This window comes from Pyxicephalus adspersus, chromosome 6 (assembly GCF_032062135.1).
Source record: "Pyxicephalus adspersus chromosome 6, UCB_Pads_2.0, whole genome shotgun sequence".
In the NCBI taxonomy this organism is placed as follows: domain Eukaryota; kingdom Metazoa; phylum Chordata; class Amphibia; order Anura; family Pyxicephalidae; genus Pyxicephalus; species Pyxicephalus adspersus.
The window spans coordinates 67,238,113-67,255,780 of NC_092863.1; the positions used below are offsets into that span (position 1 = coordinate 67,238,113).

The window sequence follows — 17,668 nt, forward strand, 5'->3', positions numbered from 1 at the left end:
GAATTATGTTTTCCAGATGAGCATGAATAATGTCAAAAACTCACATGAGCTGTACCTTATGATTTTATGACCCTGAGTATTTCAAAGACACCGAAAATAAATAAGGAAAACCAACAATGTATCTACAGAAAGTGTGATAATGAACACAACAGTGTTTTCAGTGGACTGTAAAATAAATGCATAGACAACTTGATGTATCTGTAATATTACAGAAAACTGGCTGAGACTGCAGACCAGGGCTATGGAGTTGGAGACAATTTTGGGTACATGGAGTCGACAAAAATGTGCCAACTGGCTTCTGATAAATTTCAATTAAAAAATCAAGTAAGTTCAAATGTCTTATTTCACAAACATTAGTCATAATTAAGTACTTCTCTCATGTAAGAATAAAGCCCAGTGCATAGTTGTATGTCTACTAGTGTGAAGATCAGCTGAGCTATTATACAATCTGACATTCACATTATTGTAATCTGGATTATGTACATAACAAAAAAGTGTTTTCATTTTTTTTTTTTTTTTTTTTTTACGTGTTTACCAAATTAATTTGAGTATAAACAAGTGTAATGATATACGTGTAGGTGAGTGCTATGGCCTGATGTGTGTTCAGGTGTCCTGTCTGCACTCTCCATATATGCTCCCAGCCAGGGCTGAACTTTAACATCATTTTGCACACCACCTAATACTAGGAAGTTAATTAAGTGCAATCCCCACCCCCCCAAGCAAACAATGATAAAGGAAGCAGTGTCTGCTCAACTTCCTCTGTCTACTAAAAGAGCTTAGAAGAACTTGGAGGAACAGCTTTTTGGATTCAACTGTAAGTATTCATGTTTATTTTAAAACTGCATGGCTGCTTACTATGATAGAAGGCTGTGTGCATGTTTTTGGATAAAACTGCAGGTCTATTTTTGTGTGTGGTGCAGGACTGTATGAATGATTATGTATAGTGCATATTGTGTGTATGTTTCTGAGTAAACTGTAGGGCTCTGTTTTGTGTGTATATTATATATATTTGTGCATGTTTTTCTGTATAGGACAACTTACCGTGTTTCCCCGATGATAAGCCATCCCCATCAAATAAGCCCCCCCCCGATTTTGCCCAAAACAAAAGCACCCCCCGCAAATAAGACACCCCCCTATACTTGCGCCTGAAAGAATCTCCCATTCGGGTGGTACGGTGAGTAACTGTGTGCCTCTGTGTGACTCCTCGGTGCTGGCTGCAGTGCAGAGCAAAACAGAAAGTAACTTCAAAGGACGCGCACGTGCCCGCGACTCCGTGCCAGGAAGGACAAGCAAGCTGCTGATCCCTGCCCTAACGGAGTCCGTTACCCGGCCGTACGGTAAAAAAGTGAGTCAGTGAACAGAAGGGGACAATGAATGGCACATGAGTGATCAGAAGGGGACAATGAATGGCACATGAGTGATCAGAAGGGGACAATGAATGGCACAGAATGGCAGAGTGATCAGAAGGGGACAATGAATGGCACATGAGTGATCATGAGTGATTTTCAACAATAAATGTGTACTGTAGTCTTCTTCATGGAAAAATAAGACATCCCCCTGAAAATAAGACCTAGGGCATATTTTGGCATTTCAAAAAATATAAGACAGTGCCTTATCATAGGGGAAACAGGGTAGGGCTAAGTTTAGCACAGGGCTGAAGATGGTGGTGAAAAACAAAGAGATGCAAAATTTGCAGTTTCGGTGGGTCTAACAAAAATGCACCTATAAGAGCATCAAATTTGAAAAGACACTTGCAGTGTTTTCATCCTTAAGTGTTTGAAGTTGAATGAGAAAGATATCCATCTACTCTAGGTATCCATCTGAGAAAATACTCCATCTACTTCTGGGATTAAAAATGTTCAGAAATCTACTAGAGACCAAACACAACTAAGAAGATTCATTATATCTGACAAAGTTACCATAACAATGAAACCAGAAAAATTAAAAAAACAAATTTTTGAAATGGTAGTAAAGAATAGTGTACCACTATCCTTCCTTTCACAGCCAGCCTTTTTATGCAATGAATCAATTATTTTGCTAATAATGTTAGATTTGTTGATGAAAATAATAAAACAATAACGCAAACCTTGGAAGTAAAAGACACTCAGGCACATCACACCAGTGACTATCTTGAGAAGTTAGTGGAGGATGTTCTAGAAGACTTTGAAATTAAAAAGGAACACATTCTATGTATTACGACAGATAATGCTTCTAATATGTTGAGCACAACTGAGAAAATGAATAAAGTAGATGAAGAAAGTGACAGACAAATATTAAAGGAAGACAGTTCTGCAAGTATTGGAGAAAGTAAAAATCGAAGAGAATAGTGACATTTTAGATAACATTGCTGAAACAGCATCTAAGCCTACTACTATTCAACATATGCGCTGGGGAAGCACTTATTTGATGGTAAAGTGTTCGCTTGAACTGAAAGACTTTCTTGGAGAACTGGACAATGAAACTGTTTTACTAACTGAAAGCCAGTGGACACAAGTAAAAGCACTGGAAAATCTACTTTTTAACCCCTTTACTGTGACCAAGAGTATGCAATCTGAAGATTTAACACTTGGTAAATTCTTCTTGAAATGGAAGAGCTTGACATATTGCCTGAACAAAAATGGAGGGTATTAGCTGATGGCATTGTATCTTCAATGAAGAAAAGAGAGAATCTCTTACTGGATAATCAAATCTTGTTAGCTGCTATTTATGTTGAGCCGAATTTTGTTGAGCGATGACCAGACTGATACTGCAAAAAAGTCCCTCTATGATGTAGCAGTTGGCATGAAGGTATTAATACCTGAAACACCACCGCTGGATGAAGCTATAAGCACTGGTAACTCGGGATCACTCTCTTCAAACGAAGAATTAGACTTTGATTCCTACTTGGACAAAATGGAACATTCAACAAATAAGCGACGTCACATATGCGTGAAGGATAAACAACCAAAAAATGTCCAAATAAAGGGATTCCAGCAGGAGTTTTTTAAAGAATTAAAAGAAGTAGAAAAGTATGAACGTTTATTGAAACTGACTGTAGAAGAAGCCATCCTTGTTTATCCCGAGATTTTTAGTGATGTGGCTAGAACAGTAACAGCTATGTCACCCACCCACCCAAATCAGTGTTGAAAACCTATTTTCAGCTCTAAAAATATTCAAATCGGATTTAAGAGCTTTTATGAAAGGGGATTAGGCAGAAGAAATTCTGTTTCTTAGAACAACTCTACATTGAGTTAGCTTTGCATTATATTTAACAGCTATTCTACTCTAAAAGTATAATCCAAGTTTAATATATAAACTGTTTTAGGTTTTACAGCTTTTGTTTTTGCTCATGTAGTTAAGCTTTGCTTTTGTTTTAAAACTACATGTGGTTCATATTTTTAAACTAAAAGTTCCTGTTCCTGATTTTTATGCATGCTCTGCTACTACTTTATAGCCACTTGATAAGAACAATAAATAAAACCTTATTGCTTTCATTTTTTGTCTTTTGCTTAAACTGGCCAATACAGTAGAGCGTTAGCTTCCCAGCCAGTAGTTCTGTGGGTGAAATGGCATGTATGTTGCCCTCTTTCAATCAACCTGGAAAATACATTAGCATATTACAGAGTTTCTCATTTTATCTTCACACTTTTGCATTCAAACCCTTGTCAAAAAAATATTTTGCATTCAAACTTCACAAAAAAGTTTAGAACCCCTTAATTATTCATAAATCAATACATTTAATATAAAATTAAATATAACACAATATTTTTTCCATAAAAGTTTATCTCAAGAAACATTAAATAAATTTATGTAATAATTAAACGATGTATTAATCATTATTGCTTTCTCCTCTTAGGTATTTAGGCAAAAAGCTAAACATTTTTTTTTTAATTATTTGAGCAATACTGCTCGCTCAGTGTTAAAAATACACTATTGATGCTTTCTAATAAAGCACCCAAATTATTTAGCCTATTTCTTCTAAGTACTTCTTTCCATTTAGAGAACATGTTCTCAACAGAATTAAGAAATGGAAAGTATGGTGGTAGAAATAAGAGTTGGTGTCCCTTACTTTCAACCAAGCTCTTTACCTGACTAGTTTTATGAAAGGGGGCATTATCCATAATTAGGATGGCATTTAAACATTCTTAACTAAAAACATTCAAAACCTCATCAATAAAACTGAGGAATGCTTCTTGATTAAATGCTTGTGCTTGTGACCTAAAGTAGGGGGTCCTATTTTTATTCCTCACACAACAAATTAAGTAATTTCTGGAACACACTCAAGCCACAATATGCACTGCTCTTTGCCCAATTTAGGGGATCTTCCCCTTTTGGTTCTCATTGAGATGTTCAAATCTACTTCATCAAGAAAGTCGTTATTTTTTCCATTTTCCTTAGAAATGAGCTGAGGGATTTTGTTAGCATAGCCAAGCCTTTCTTGAGAGAGTGGGAATCATTGTGCCTTGCAAAAATTAAACAAGTTCTTTTTAATGACCATTGGAATTTATCAATGCATCTATCTATTGTTGAAATAGATACATTGGGCCTGATTTATGAAAGCTCTTCATGGCTGGAGAGGATACACTTTCATCAGTAAAGCTTGGTGGTCCGGCAAACCTCAAATGGATCTGGTCCAGGATTCAAAACATTTGTTAGCAAGTAGCAAATTACTTTGAAGAACTTCATTCCAGGTTTGCTGGATCACACAGCTTCACTGGTTAAAGAGTATTCTCTCCAGCCTTGGAGAGCTTTCATAAATCAGGGCCATTAACTCAAAATTTGGCAAACAATTGATGCTTCATTTCCTTGAGGGTTATTCCGCAATCTTCGGACATTAACTTGGGTACGAGGTTGAAGCATTATGGGTGGAATTAAATAACACACAATTATTGATTGGAGTCTGCTATAGGCCCCCCAGTGCTAAGGAAGAAATAGAAAATCAACTACTAGCACAGATAGAAAAAGCACCAAAAAGTGAAAATGTTTTAATCATGGGAGATTTCAACCACACTGACATTAACTGGAGTAATGGCATTACAGGAACAGCAAAAGGGAGGAAATTTGTGAATTTAATACAAGATAATTTTATGGTAGAGTTTATAGAAGCCCCAACTAGAAATGATACTCTGCTGGACCTCGTTCTTTCTAACAATGCAGAGCTTATAACAAATGTGCATATTAAAGAGAATATGGGTAGCAGTGACCCAGGTAGTAATGATTTCATTTAATGTTAGCTGTAAACAGGAAGCAAAAACATGAAAGATAAAAACATTTTAAGAGAGCAAATTTTCCCTTATTAAGGGAGGCTCTCTGTGACTTGGACTGGGAGACAATATTGTCCTCAAATAACAAACCCCAAAATATGTTTCAAATATAATAATAGCAAAAAGTTCGGATCTGAGCATGTAGGCCCCTTAAAGGACGTCGCTAGGTTGGTAACTGGGGATAAAGACAAAGCAGATTTACTGAACACTTTTTTTTAGCTTTGTGTACACAAAGGAAAATGGCAGAGCTCAAGTCCAAATTCATAATAGCAATGTCACTGCCTTAAATGAGTCACAATGGCACAGAATTGAAATGACTGAGAAACAGCTTGAAAAAATTAAGGTTGACAAAGCACCAGGACCTGATGGATTACATCCACGTGTCCTCAAAGAGCTGAGCTCAGTTATTTCAAAACCATAATTTCTAATTTTTAGAGACTCTTTAGTCACTGGCAAGGTACCGATGGATTGGCGTAAGGCCAATGTGGTTCCTATCTTCAAAAAGGGAGCAAATTCATTGCATAATCAGCATGGCTTCAAGACAGCATTTGTCAAACAAATTTACTCTCTTTTATGAGGAAGTAAGTAAACAGGTAGACAGTGGAAGAGCAGTTGATATAGTGTACTTGGACTTTGCTAAAGCATTTGGCACCTTACCCCACAGACGGTTAATATGCAAGTTAGGATCGATAGGTTTAGAAAAGTCAATCTGTAAATGGATAGAGAACTGGCTTAAAGATCACATCCAGAGAGTTGTAATTAATGGTTCATACTCTGAATGGTCTAGGGTTATTAGTGGTGTACCCCAGGGTTCAGTGTTGGGACCTTTACTGTTTAACATCTTCATAAATGATGGATGGTAATGGAATTAAATCCATACAGGATGTCTATAATCTACAAGCAGACCTGGATGTACTGTTTGATTGGGCAGCCAAGTGGCAAATGACATTTAATTTAGATTTAAAATTATGCACTTGGGTGCTAACAACATGCATGCTTCATACTGTCTAGGGGGAATACAATTGTGGGAGTCAGAAATGGAAAAGGATTTGGGGGTTCTGATAGATCATAGACAATAACAGCATGCAATGCCAAGCTGCAATATCTAAAGCTAGTAAAGTACTTTCTTGTGTTAAAAAAGGAATAGACTGCAGAGATGGAGACATAATCCTGTCCCTGTACAAAGCATTGGTCAGACCACATCTGGAATATGCAGTCCAGTTTTGGTCACCAGTTCACATAAAGGACATTGGGAAATTGGAGAGAGTGCATAGAAGGGCAACTAAATTATTAAAAGGAATGGAGGAGCTCAGCTATGAGGAGAGATTAGCTGAACTGAATCTATTCTCCCTTGAGAAACACGTTTAATGGGGGATATGATCACCCTGTATAAATATATATATGGTCCATATAGAGAACTCTCTTCCCCAATATTCACTTTGAGATCATTACAAAGAACAAGAGGAAACTCAATGCGTCTGGAGGAAAAGAAGTTTAGGGCTCCAGATAAGGAGGGGATTCTTCACTGTAAGGTCTGTGAAAATGTGGAATCGGCTCCCTCAGGAAGTAGTTTCAGCAACTACTACAGATTGCTTTAGGAAAAAGCTGGATGTTTTTCTAGAAGCACAGAATATAACTGGGTATTAAGGCTTTAACGTAAAAATAACAGTAACTGTTGATCCAGGGAACATCTGATTGCCTCATGGAATCAGGAAGGAATTTTTTTCCCCTGTTGAAGCAAGTTGTACCAGGGTTTTTTTGCCTTCCTCTGGACCAACTATGTCTTATAGGGTTTTATATCTGGGATATGTTTATTTCCCTAGTGGTTGAACTTGATGGACTTATGTCTTTTTTTAACCTAACCTACTATGTAACTCCTCCTTATGAGCTTCATCCAACTTTGAATTTCTCAGACCTCCTCTTGATAATATTTCCACTCCACTGCAAAATTCATAGGTCTTAATAATTTTAGTTATGGTTGTATGACTACAACCCAAAACCAATGCCATCTGGGAAGCATCACTTCCATTCAGATAACGGTCTACCACTCTTTGATGTTCTGCCTTACCTAATTCTCTGGTCATAAGGGTAAGTGCAGTTCCAAATATAAAGCTAATAACTTTGAAGATAAAAAGATAAATAATATTGTAATCCTAAAACTTGGTATAAATCCCTGAAATAAAGATATTTAATTTTAAAATGATATAAAGTAAAAAAAAACAAGGGGTCTAAATTTTTTTGTGGAGTTTGGTTCCAAAAGTGTGAAGTTTGAATGCAAAATGTGAAGATAAAATGAGAAACCCTGTAAATACAGAGGAGTCAGTGGTACCAGAAACTGAGGAGTCAGAATTTATCTACTGACTCCACAGCCCTGCTGCAGACACATAAGGTGCTCAGACTAAAGAAATGACAAATTAAATCCTCTTATCCCTCCTGGATAGTTTGTATTAGGTATGTTTATATAGTACAGCACTGCAAAAAAGATTTTATATATATATATTAAACTAGAATGACAAAATATTAAAAACACTTTTATAAGCAGCATGAATCAGGATCCCCTTTTTCCCCATTAGGATTACTACAATAAAAATGATGTTATATTGTAAAGTGTTTTTAGCTTTGTTCCTTTTTAAAAACATTCACAAAGTTAACCACAATTTTAACATTTCAATAAAATAATTTGTTTTTTATAGATTGAAACATCACCTAATTAAAGACAAGCTGTTGTAAAAATTAAGTATTAGGATTTATAAATGAATAAGTGAATATTATTAGCACTGCACTAATAGAGTTGAGAATATGCCAAGACACCCAGCATATAATAAAACCCATTACTTGTAAATTAATTAGTTGCTAATGTTTGTTAACAGGTGTCTTTGCCAGCGGTTGTCAACAAAAAATACAATAAGACAAATCATATGCTAATAAATACAAATCTTTAAAAGAGAATACAATGTTCATTGTTGCCCATAAATTAGATCTATGGTGGGCTAGCAGCACGGGGTGATTAAATGGATCCAGCACTTACTGTTGTTCAAAACGCTGCTTACTCAGTGTTTTTCAACCTTTTTTGAACCACGGCACATTTTTTACATTGAAAAAATCCTGTGGCACACCACAAATCAAAAATGTTACAAATCTACACTTTGTAGTGAATTCTCTTGTCTCTAAGAATAAACAAGGCAATTAGGCTACCTACTGCCAACCACTGACATGGAAGAGTATTACATTACTCTGCCAGTCACTACAGCACAGACACTCGACAATGGTAATTGGATAATTTCCCACGGTACATCTGAAGATCTCTCACTGCACACTAGTTTGTAACAGTACAGTGGTTGAAAATCACTGCTCTAGTCAACCAAAATATTTCCAACTATGCTAAAATGGAAAGATATTCTACAGAATCCTAATCTGGTACATACAGTATGCATATATTTATCAGTCCTCTCCTTTTCACATGTGAAAAAACAGTATTAAATAAGAAAAAAAAACACAAACTGATTAACTACTAAGAGAAAAAATTAAGAAATGTTGATAAAACATGAAACAGTTTACTTTATATGGTATTAGACCCCAGAAAACAATTTTACTAACCAGTTGTTTGAAGCTGCAACCTATCTTCTCAATACCTGACTACCCCACGGGATCACTCACTCTTGGTTCCTTACTCATATTCTCTACCCATTTCCTCTGCAAAAATGTAGCCTCATTTACTGAGGAGAGAGGGATAACTAATAAGAAAATATTTATTGTTGACTGTTGATGTTGAAAGCTCAAAGCAAATATTAAAATACATTGTTTCAAAGGTTAGAGGAGCATTTACCCATGTATACAGACATTGTTGTTTCTACATTACTCAATATTTTATAACAATGTTTCCGGTTTTATATAAATATATATAAAAAAGCGGAAACATTGTTATAAAATAATTTAGAGTAGTGTAGAGACCATGGCCATAGTCTGGTTTTAGAGATGCCCACTCCACTGAAACAGCCCTTACTAAAGTGGCCAATGACCTCATCAGAGCCAAGTCTCAAGGCAACTTTTCCCTGCTCTTTCTCCTTGATCTTTCCTCTGCTTTTGACACTGTTGATTACCCCCTTCTAATACAAATCATGCGCTCCATTGGTATCTGTGACTCTGCTCCCTCTTGGTTTGCTTCATATCTGTCTGACCGCTCCTTTCAAGTTTGAAACTCAACCTGGAACCCATCATCCCCCCCCCCCAAAAGATCATTTCCAGCAATAATCCTCTGACATTTATTTGACTTCTGTACATGGCTTTAGCCAGTCTGAGTCTTTCTGTGCTATCGAACAATATTATATATATATATGCTTATATATATATATATATATATATATATATATATATATATATATATACACACATACACGTGTACACAAGTATGAGTAGAGTACTGGCCTGTATACTGTGCAGCTTTCATAACTTGTTTCAGATTTCTTGTTTCTTTCAGTCATGATTCCAGCCACATAAAAAAAACCGACCACTGGGCACTGCTGGCTCAATTTCAAAGATGTCACCTGAACCAGGGTGAGGAAAAGGCTTTAGTAGGATTCAAAGAGTCGTTGGCTCCTAAGGAAGGGTAAGCGTGTTTTAATAAATGTGATTAATAAACTTAAAATTGCAATTTAGATTTCAGCCCTGTTATTGATGCTACCAATGCACCGTTTGTTTATCAACATAGTCCTACTCTGCCAGCCTTTGACAATGGAAAAAGCAGAAATACCATGACAAAAACGATCAGTAACATTAACACAGCAGTTATTTTGTTCAATGTTAAATATTTTTTTTTACCTGCTAACCATCAGTATGCTAACAATTTTTTTTTTCTTTTTCAATTGCCTTTGCCAGGCCAAGCTGATCAGTAAAAGTAGTAGAAGGTTAAGAAAAACATTTTACACTGGTAAGCTTTTATACATTTAAAGGACATCTGCTATTAAAATTCTTTTATATAAATTTATACAACCTTCTTCTTAAAACGAAAGTTAACTTGCTGTAATTTTGCAAAGAAAGTACCCTCCTATACCTCCCTCATGGAATGGAATGCTTTAAAACCTTTATCCCAAAAGAACAACTGTTGCATTACAGATTAAAAATGTTAGCTGAAGTTTAACTGTTAGATCTTTCAAAACAGTTTTAAGCCAATCCAAAAAATCAACAAATCCATCCAAAACTCCATAGGTGTTTCTGTCCAAGGGTGGTTACATTCCTCTTCCATATAAATAGTACAGTAAGTGCTGTCACCCCAAAACAGAAGAAGCCAGATTAAAGTAGATAAAAATCTAATCTAAGGACTGCAGGGCAGGGTTCTCTCCTCCTGTATCACTGTCTGTATTAGTCTGTCATTTGAAATCCTTATTTAATGTACAGCGCTGTGTAATATGTTGGTGCTATATAAATCCTGTTTATTATTAATAATAATGTTAATATATATAGTAATGATCCAGATCTACATTACCTAATTTGTCTACCATCATTAAAACTACGTACACATGTCAGATAATAGTCGCCCAAGACAAATGGTTGTGCTTGTCTTGGACTAAAATCTGACATGTGCACAATGGTCCTCTGACCTTATTCGCTAATCCACCAAGGCAGATTGATGAACCACCAAACAGACAGACAACGGTCGTTCTTTCATCTGTAACTTGAAACAATTACAAAAGATCATTTCCAGCAATAATCCTCTGACATTTATTTGACTTCTGTACATGGCTTTAGCCAGTCTGAGTCTTTCTGTGCTATCGAACAATATTGTGTACCTAAATGCTTATATATATATATATATATATATATAAATAGTACAGTAAGTGCTGTCACCCCAAAACAGAAGAAGCCAGATTAAAGTAGATAAAAATCTAATCTAAGGACTGCAGGGCAGGGTTCTCCCCAGGCCCTTTTAGCTGGGTCCACCACCCGCCACTTTTCAGCACCCACCCGGCTGTTTTTGGGTGGTTACTAAAGAGTTTGGTCACAATAAAGGGGCTGCCACCCACCTACAATTTCTTCCCACCCGGCTTTAAAAAAATTCTGGGTTGAGCACTGCAGGGACTACAATTCATTCATTTTTTTTTTTTTTTTTTGGAAAGTACAGAAAGGTTCAGGGATGCTTTTGATAAGCGTTGTTAAAGCCTTTTTACATTACATATTGTGGATTTTAAACCCAGATCTAAATGGCAATATTGACGGTCTCTTGCTCCCTAAACTTTGGTCTTTAAAACAAGGGTTTAACGAAAACCTATTTTTAAAGAAAACATAAACCTTCTCCTAAAAAAAAAAACACAAAATATATATTCATATATTGGTTGGACTTTAGCTTTAATAGCAGCCCTAAGTTTTCCTCTTGTAGCTGGTATAGTCTGTGCAATAATTCTTCCTGGGTACAGTTCAAGCCCTTGTATGCAATCCAGTCCCCAGGCATGTGCACTTCATAAATTCATGTTAATCCTCCGAGTGCTGCAGGGAACGTGCATGGCAATGCACTGTGTGCACCTGCTCCACTGGAGAGGTTAATACACCAAAGAACCATCCCTATACAGATAAATGGTTTAATTTTCATTGATATGACGAGCACCAAACAATCTTGTTTTACACATTTACTCTTGCAGAGAAATAAAAGGTCTGGCCTGCAGACTTATTTCTACATAACTGAGCATGTCAATTTTTAACAGCTCCCATAATAGAGGAGCTGCCCCAACATCCATTATTAGGACAACTGTATTTCATCGGATAAAATAGCTCTTTAAAAAGGAACACAAATAGTTTATAGTCACACAAAAGCAGTGTAGATAAGTGAAAAGTAAAATAAAATAAAACTTTTCAACTGGAAAATTTGTCGTCTTGGGTATCAAATGTCTTCCTAAACATAGCTAAAGCATACATTTTAGGCATCTCTTGTAATGTTCTTGGTGTACAGCTTAAACCAATATTTTTAACTTTTGGATAGTCCATTTTTCTTTGTCCTATACTTCATGGTGTCTATGTTCTGGTGGGGTAAATATACTTTATTTCCTATAGACAGAGAACAATTAGAGTGAGACAAAATCTGTACAGGGTCAGTGAAATTTAACTTTTAACTAAACAAATGTCTGGGTATACACTTTATTTATTGGTCGAAATGCTTACATATAAATGTAGATCATGCAAGAACTGGTTGTCATCTTGATGCGATAACAGCACTCATTTTTGCAAGAGCATTCCCTTGCTAAAAAGAAGAGATTACACACCATGTTTGTATATGGATGACCTGTGAGGCAGATTCAGAATGGGAGGGTATATGGTTAACTAAAGGTTTTAGCCCTAAAAAGCCTTCATAAGATCCAATTCATGTACTACACTTAAATCCAGTCTCTTACATCTTTATATATAACCATTAACTACCGTATTTTTTTTGCACTATAAGACGCACTTCCTGTATGCAGTTCGCATTGCACTGTGAAAAAATCCTACCCCTCGTACACCAGAGGGGTGTGTCAATGTCCCTGCTGCTGTCATTATCCCCAATGTATAAACATGAAATTATAAGTTTATATAGGTTTAAATTAAGTTTATTATCAGCTATCGGGGTCCCCTGTGTACCCTAAAAATTTCAAGTTTCTACAACAATCAGTGTTGGAGATATGAAGGTTTATACATTGGGGTAATGACAGCAGCACGGACAGTCACAGCTCTCATGCTGCTGGTATACGAAGGGTAGGATTATTTCAGTGCAAGGTAGGCGGGGAGCAGAACCCTGAAATAACATGTATCTGAGAAAAGAAAGTGTAAAGTAATTAATTGAGTGCTACTTAAGTGAGGAAAGGTTGAACTATCAGGTGGACACATTGTTAAATTCTTTACAATGTCTATTTGTCAAAGCAAACTGGTTCATTATAATTGCCATTGCATATGAGCTTTCATTTCATGTAGGAGGATGGAGTGGTCTAAGAAAATAGATCATTGTGCTGTTTTATATAGGACTGTAAAGAGATTTTTCTAACCTCTGCAACCCGATGGCCGCTGAAGGTATTGCAGTCAGCCGACAATATTTGCTCCATAAGACGCACAGATATTTTCCCCCCACTTTTGGGGGGGAAAAAGTGCGTCCTTTGGAGCGAAAAATACGGTAATTATTTTTTTCTAACTTTTTTCAGGATACCAGCCAAGAAGCAAAGCTCTAACAAATCCATGAACCTTTTTTTTTTTTGCTAATTCTCACTAATGATTTAGCTTGTCTAGTTCTATAGTTATCTGTCACAGTGACCAATAAAAAATTGAGTTCAGCTGCAAATTTTTTTTCCCATCCCAACTAGCTATATAACAAAGTGTTCTTATGTTTAACAAAATTTAGGAAAAACTACTGCAATGGCATTAGCTGCAGAAATTGTTTATGCCTTATCAAAAATTTAAACACAACAAAATTTTCAGTTTAGAGATGGCAGCGCCCGTCACAGATGTTGGACAGTGGTTGGCCTGGGTTTAGTTATATTATGGTCATGTTTAAGGAGATTCAGTACACATAACCAACGAGGTAAACCCTATGTTCAGGCACTGCACTTTACCACAGCTCAATTTAGTTGAGGAAAAGGCAATACACCCCATGTGAAAATGTGTATTGCAAGAATGTTTGTCACAAATATGCTGGAAGTTGGCTTTGAGTTTTATAAGAAACTAATAAATGTTAGCTAACATGTTCTTTATCAAACTGATTGGAAAATTAGGATGCACTGACTTTATTGTTAATTATATTCCAGTGTATTGAAAACTTTTTTTTCCAGTGATGACTAAGAGAAGGTTTCCTTTTCTATAGAAAAAGTGTGGAAAACGTGAAGGGGTATCATCCCAATGAGATCCATATGGCAAAATCCCGATTCATACTAAGTCATATCCATATCTTTTGGCAAATTTAGAAAACAACAGATATATGTGCCCCTAATATCAAACATTATCTAATAAGTTGTTTACTACTTTCCACAATGCTAATAGTATCAAGACCCTCACATCCCACTTTAATTCATATAGTAAAAAATAATAACAGATGTATGATAATATTAACCTCCTGAGCGTTACACTGATGTCTAGATTTCTGTACCAAAAGCGTTACTGTTTTTTTTTTTTTATCTCCGGAGAGATGCACAGCACAATGCAGGATTTCTGCATTGTGCTTCACATCTCACTGCAAATGCCAGCAGCAATAGCAAATCTTTTATTGCTGCAAGAGGAGCTGCGGACACTGGGTAAGTATTTGCTTTCAGTTGTAATCCGATTGTCATACAATGTATGACAATCGGATTGCAATATAACATTTGTTTACATTTAACCACCTGGTGAGAAAAACTCGGGGTTAACCATAATTACAAAAGTTTTTACCCCGAACATGCTCGGGCTTAACGGCCAGGTGGTTAAAAGCCAATTCATATTGTCACCAAAATTACAAAAGAATTGTGATCTTGTTCCTGCTATGGTCTGATCTAGTTATTCTTTGCTGTGATAAGGGGAATTAAGTTTACTGAAACCACATGCTTATAGGTCAGAACAAAGGCTTCATACGCAAACTGGCAATGATCATAAAGTAGTACATTTGTAATTTATTATACATTCACTGTATGTGTTTTTTCACAATCACTCATTCACCTACAGTGAATTTCTGGCTAATGTGACAATATGCCCTAAAGTGGCATCAAATGTTACCTGATAAAGGAGGCTTGGTTTCTGCTGAGTGGTGCAATGCAGATGATGGTTAAAACAAAAATATAGGGACAGCAACAGTTTTTCCTCCCTAACACTAACTACCCTTAACATTAAAAGCCCTGATAATACATAATATACAATGCAGTTATTTAGTAAAGCAACACATTTTGTTATCAATTAAAACATAATGAATCTAAAAGCAACCTAAAAGCTATAAATGCTAAATGTAAAAGGTACACTAGTCATATTTTGTGATTTTTACTTAACCTTCTCCCAAATTTTCCTGTTTGATGAAAAAACAAAGCTAATATAGTTTAGAACTGGCTTACATTTTGGCCAAGCGTCTAAAAGAGAATGTGTTATTAGTGGGTAACAAAATGCTTCTCAGTGGCATGGGGAGCAATTTAACTTCCATTTTGATAAGGTACATAGACTTATTTTTTCTTTTACAGTCCTTGAACATGGGTCACAACATTCTTGAGAAGCAGAAGATTAAAGCCTGAAAGCACACGCTGTGAAAGTCAATGAGTATAAGCTGCGGAAAAGGCGGCGATGAGATCAAAAACAAAAAAAGAAAAAACGTTTCATTAAATCAATTCTAGAAGAACAGTTAACCTTATATAGGCCTGTGGAAAGAACAATTCTTACAAAACACATAGCACCTTCTAAATGTATAAATGTACGACTGCAAATAAAATTTCAGCATCTTCATTTTTTATGTATTCAGACTTCTAGCACCAACATTTTCTATGCTTTTCAGAGAAAGTTAAACCGATCAGTTTGCTTTAACGTGGGGGCTCTGTAGTTCAGTAGGGCAAAACTGAACAGGACAAACAACAAAACATTTTTTAGGGCAGCAATGTCAATCCACTACAGGAAGCCAGGAACTAATTTTTTCCTACTGTATTAGAGTACATCCCCAACACCCCTTAGATTTGAATTATTTTTTTCTGTGTTATACTTCAACTGATCAGCAGGTTACACCACCAGTGTAGGTATCATCCAGTTACCAGTTAACAGGTAGGAGCCATGCTCCTCTTACCGGTGCAATCTGCTGATCAAAAGCTAGAACACATCAGATGTATTCTTTCACATTATATGCCAAAGGTGAACTTGGAATATTTTGTATATCATAGCACTGCATCACACCAATAAACGACAAAGGTGACATGAACTGTGGCAAAAGGCGAAAACATTATCACCTGATAAAACAGGGATTCTGAAAGTATGATTTTGCCATTGTAGCCAAAAAATATAAGGAACAGCACATTTACCTTTGTGTTTGCTCAATTTGCAAGACAAGCTCCAAGAGTTGACCTAAGCTAAGTAATCCAACCCAAGGTCGAGGAACAGTAATTTCAACAGCCTATAATGTAATTAATAAATGAATAAAATACCTTCTTTACTGATGGAGAAAAATAAAGCCCATCTATCTTATAAAAAAAGATTTTTTTCATTTAGCTACAAGTTGATACATATTAAAATGTTAATAATATCATATCACATAGGAAGCGTGTGATAAAGTTTTCACCTTTCCTCAGCTGTCTCTCCTGCAACTTCAATGCAGAATCTGCACCTCAGAACTGCCTATGCTGTAATTGTAGAATGCAGAACAGCAGTTACAGTTGGTGGGCAGGAACATCACAGCAGGGGCAGCAATTACAGGATTGCCTCCGACAACTTTAGGAAGTATAATAATGCTGGTTCCATGGGCAAGGAATCCTACCAAGACAAGAATCTCTTCTGTTTGGCAATTAAAATCAGGTCCTGACTGTCATTAGCTTTCAGGTCCTTAATTGGTCATGACAATAATTTGTGAGATAAGACTAAATAGTTACAGGAATCACCAGGGGAGGCCAAATGCTTTTAATGTCAAGAGTTAAGGAGAAAAAAAAAACAGTAAAACAATAAACCAGGCTGGAAATGATCTGAACACTAACATCCACTTTGATTATTCTGACATTAATAAGTGGATTTCCATTATTTTTCTGGCACTGCTCTGACCATAACGCAAACGCAGCATGTAAATGTCTACAATATACCATGTAGAATAGGCATTTTTATGACATATTCAGCAGGATTCCAGGTCTGCAGCCAGCACTCTTTTGCCAATTGATAGAGAGTCCTGACAATAGTTTATGGCCAGAGGCTTCATTCTGACAAACTTTAAAGAAGAAATAAGATAGTGAGCATCTTAGGCTGATTAAAACCTGTAAATTTTATTTCTTTCCGCTGCCTCTTATTATTCTACTCTACAAAGGTATTCCATTCCATTTTTTTTAAATATTGTCTTTTACAACTCATTTAACCTGGTTGAAGCTGAAGTGAAGTCAAGTGGAAAAGTTTGAAAGACAGACTATAAAAAGGCTAAGCTAGCCACACATGCTGACCTAGAGGCACCTCAATGTCAGTGCAATATCTGGTATGGCTAGCGATAATTAGTGCTATGATCCAAAATCTTTTTATTAGGTGTTTAGTGCAGTGGTCACCAACCTTTTCAGGCCTACAGACCACTTAACTAATGGGCTCCCCAGAACCATACTTACCTTTAGCAACAAAATACAGATAGTCAAGCCCTTTATTTGAGAAGGGGCAAATGAAACTATATTTACTTGTAAAACTGCTTCAACTGTCAAAATATAAAAATCTGAAGGTCATGTAAAAATAAACAAAGGTAATACAGTGTAACAAATGGAATTTATATCTTATTTTGGTGGAGGACCTGAATATTC

The 17,668-nt window shown here is 36.1% G+C and overlaps 1 protein-coding gene and 1 long non-coding RNA gene across 4 annotated transcripts in view; one reads left to right on the forward strand and one right to left on the reverse strand.

The window, feature by feature from the left end:
• The window catches only part of FER (FER tyrosine kinase), an 87,732-nt gene that overhangs the window by 31,060 nt on the left and 39,004 nt on the right, over window positions 1-17,668 (reverse strand). The gene's annotated exons all lie outside the window — the stretch shown is intronic.
• Window positions 739-15,955, forward strand: LOC140334035 (uncharacterized). Its single transcript, XR_011921467.1, has 4 exons — window positions 739-814; window positions 9,721-9,849; window positions 10,119-10,170; window positions 15,389-15,955. It is a non-coding gene; the product is annotated as an uncharacterized lncRNA (long non-coding RNA).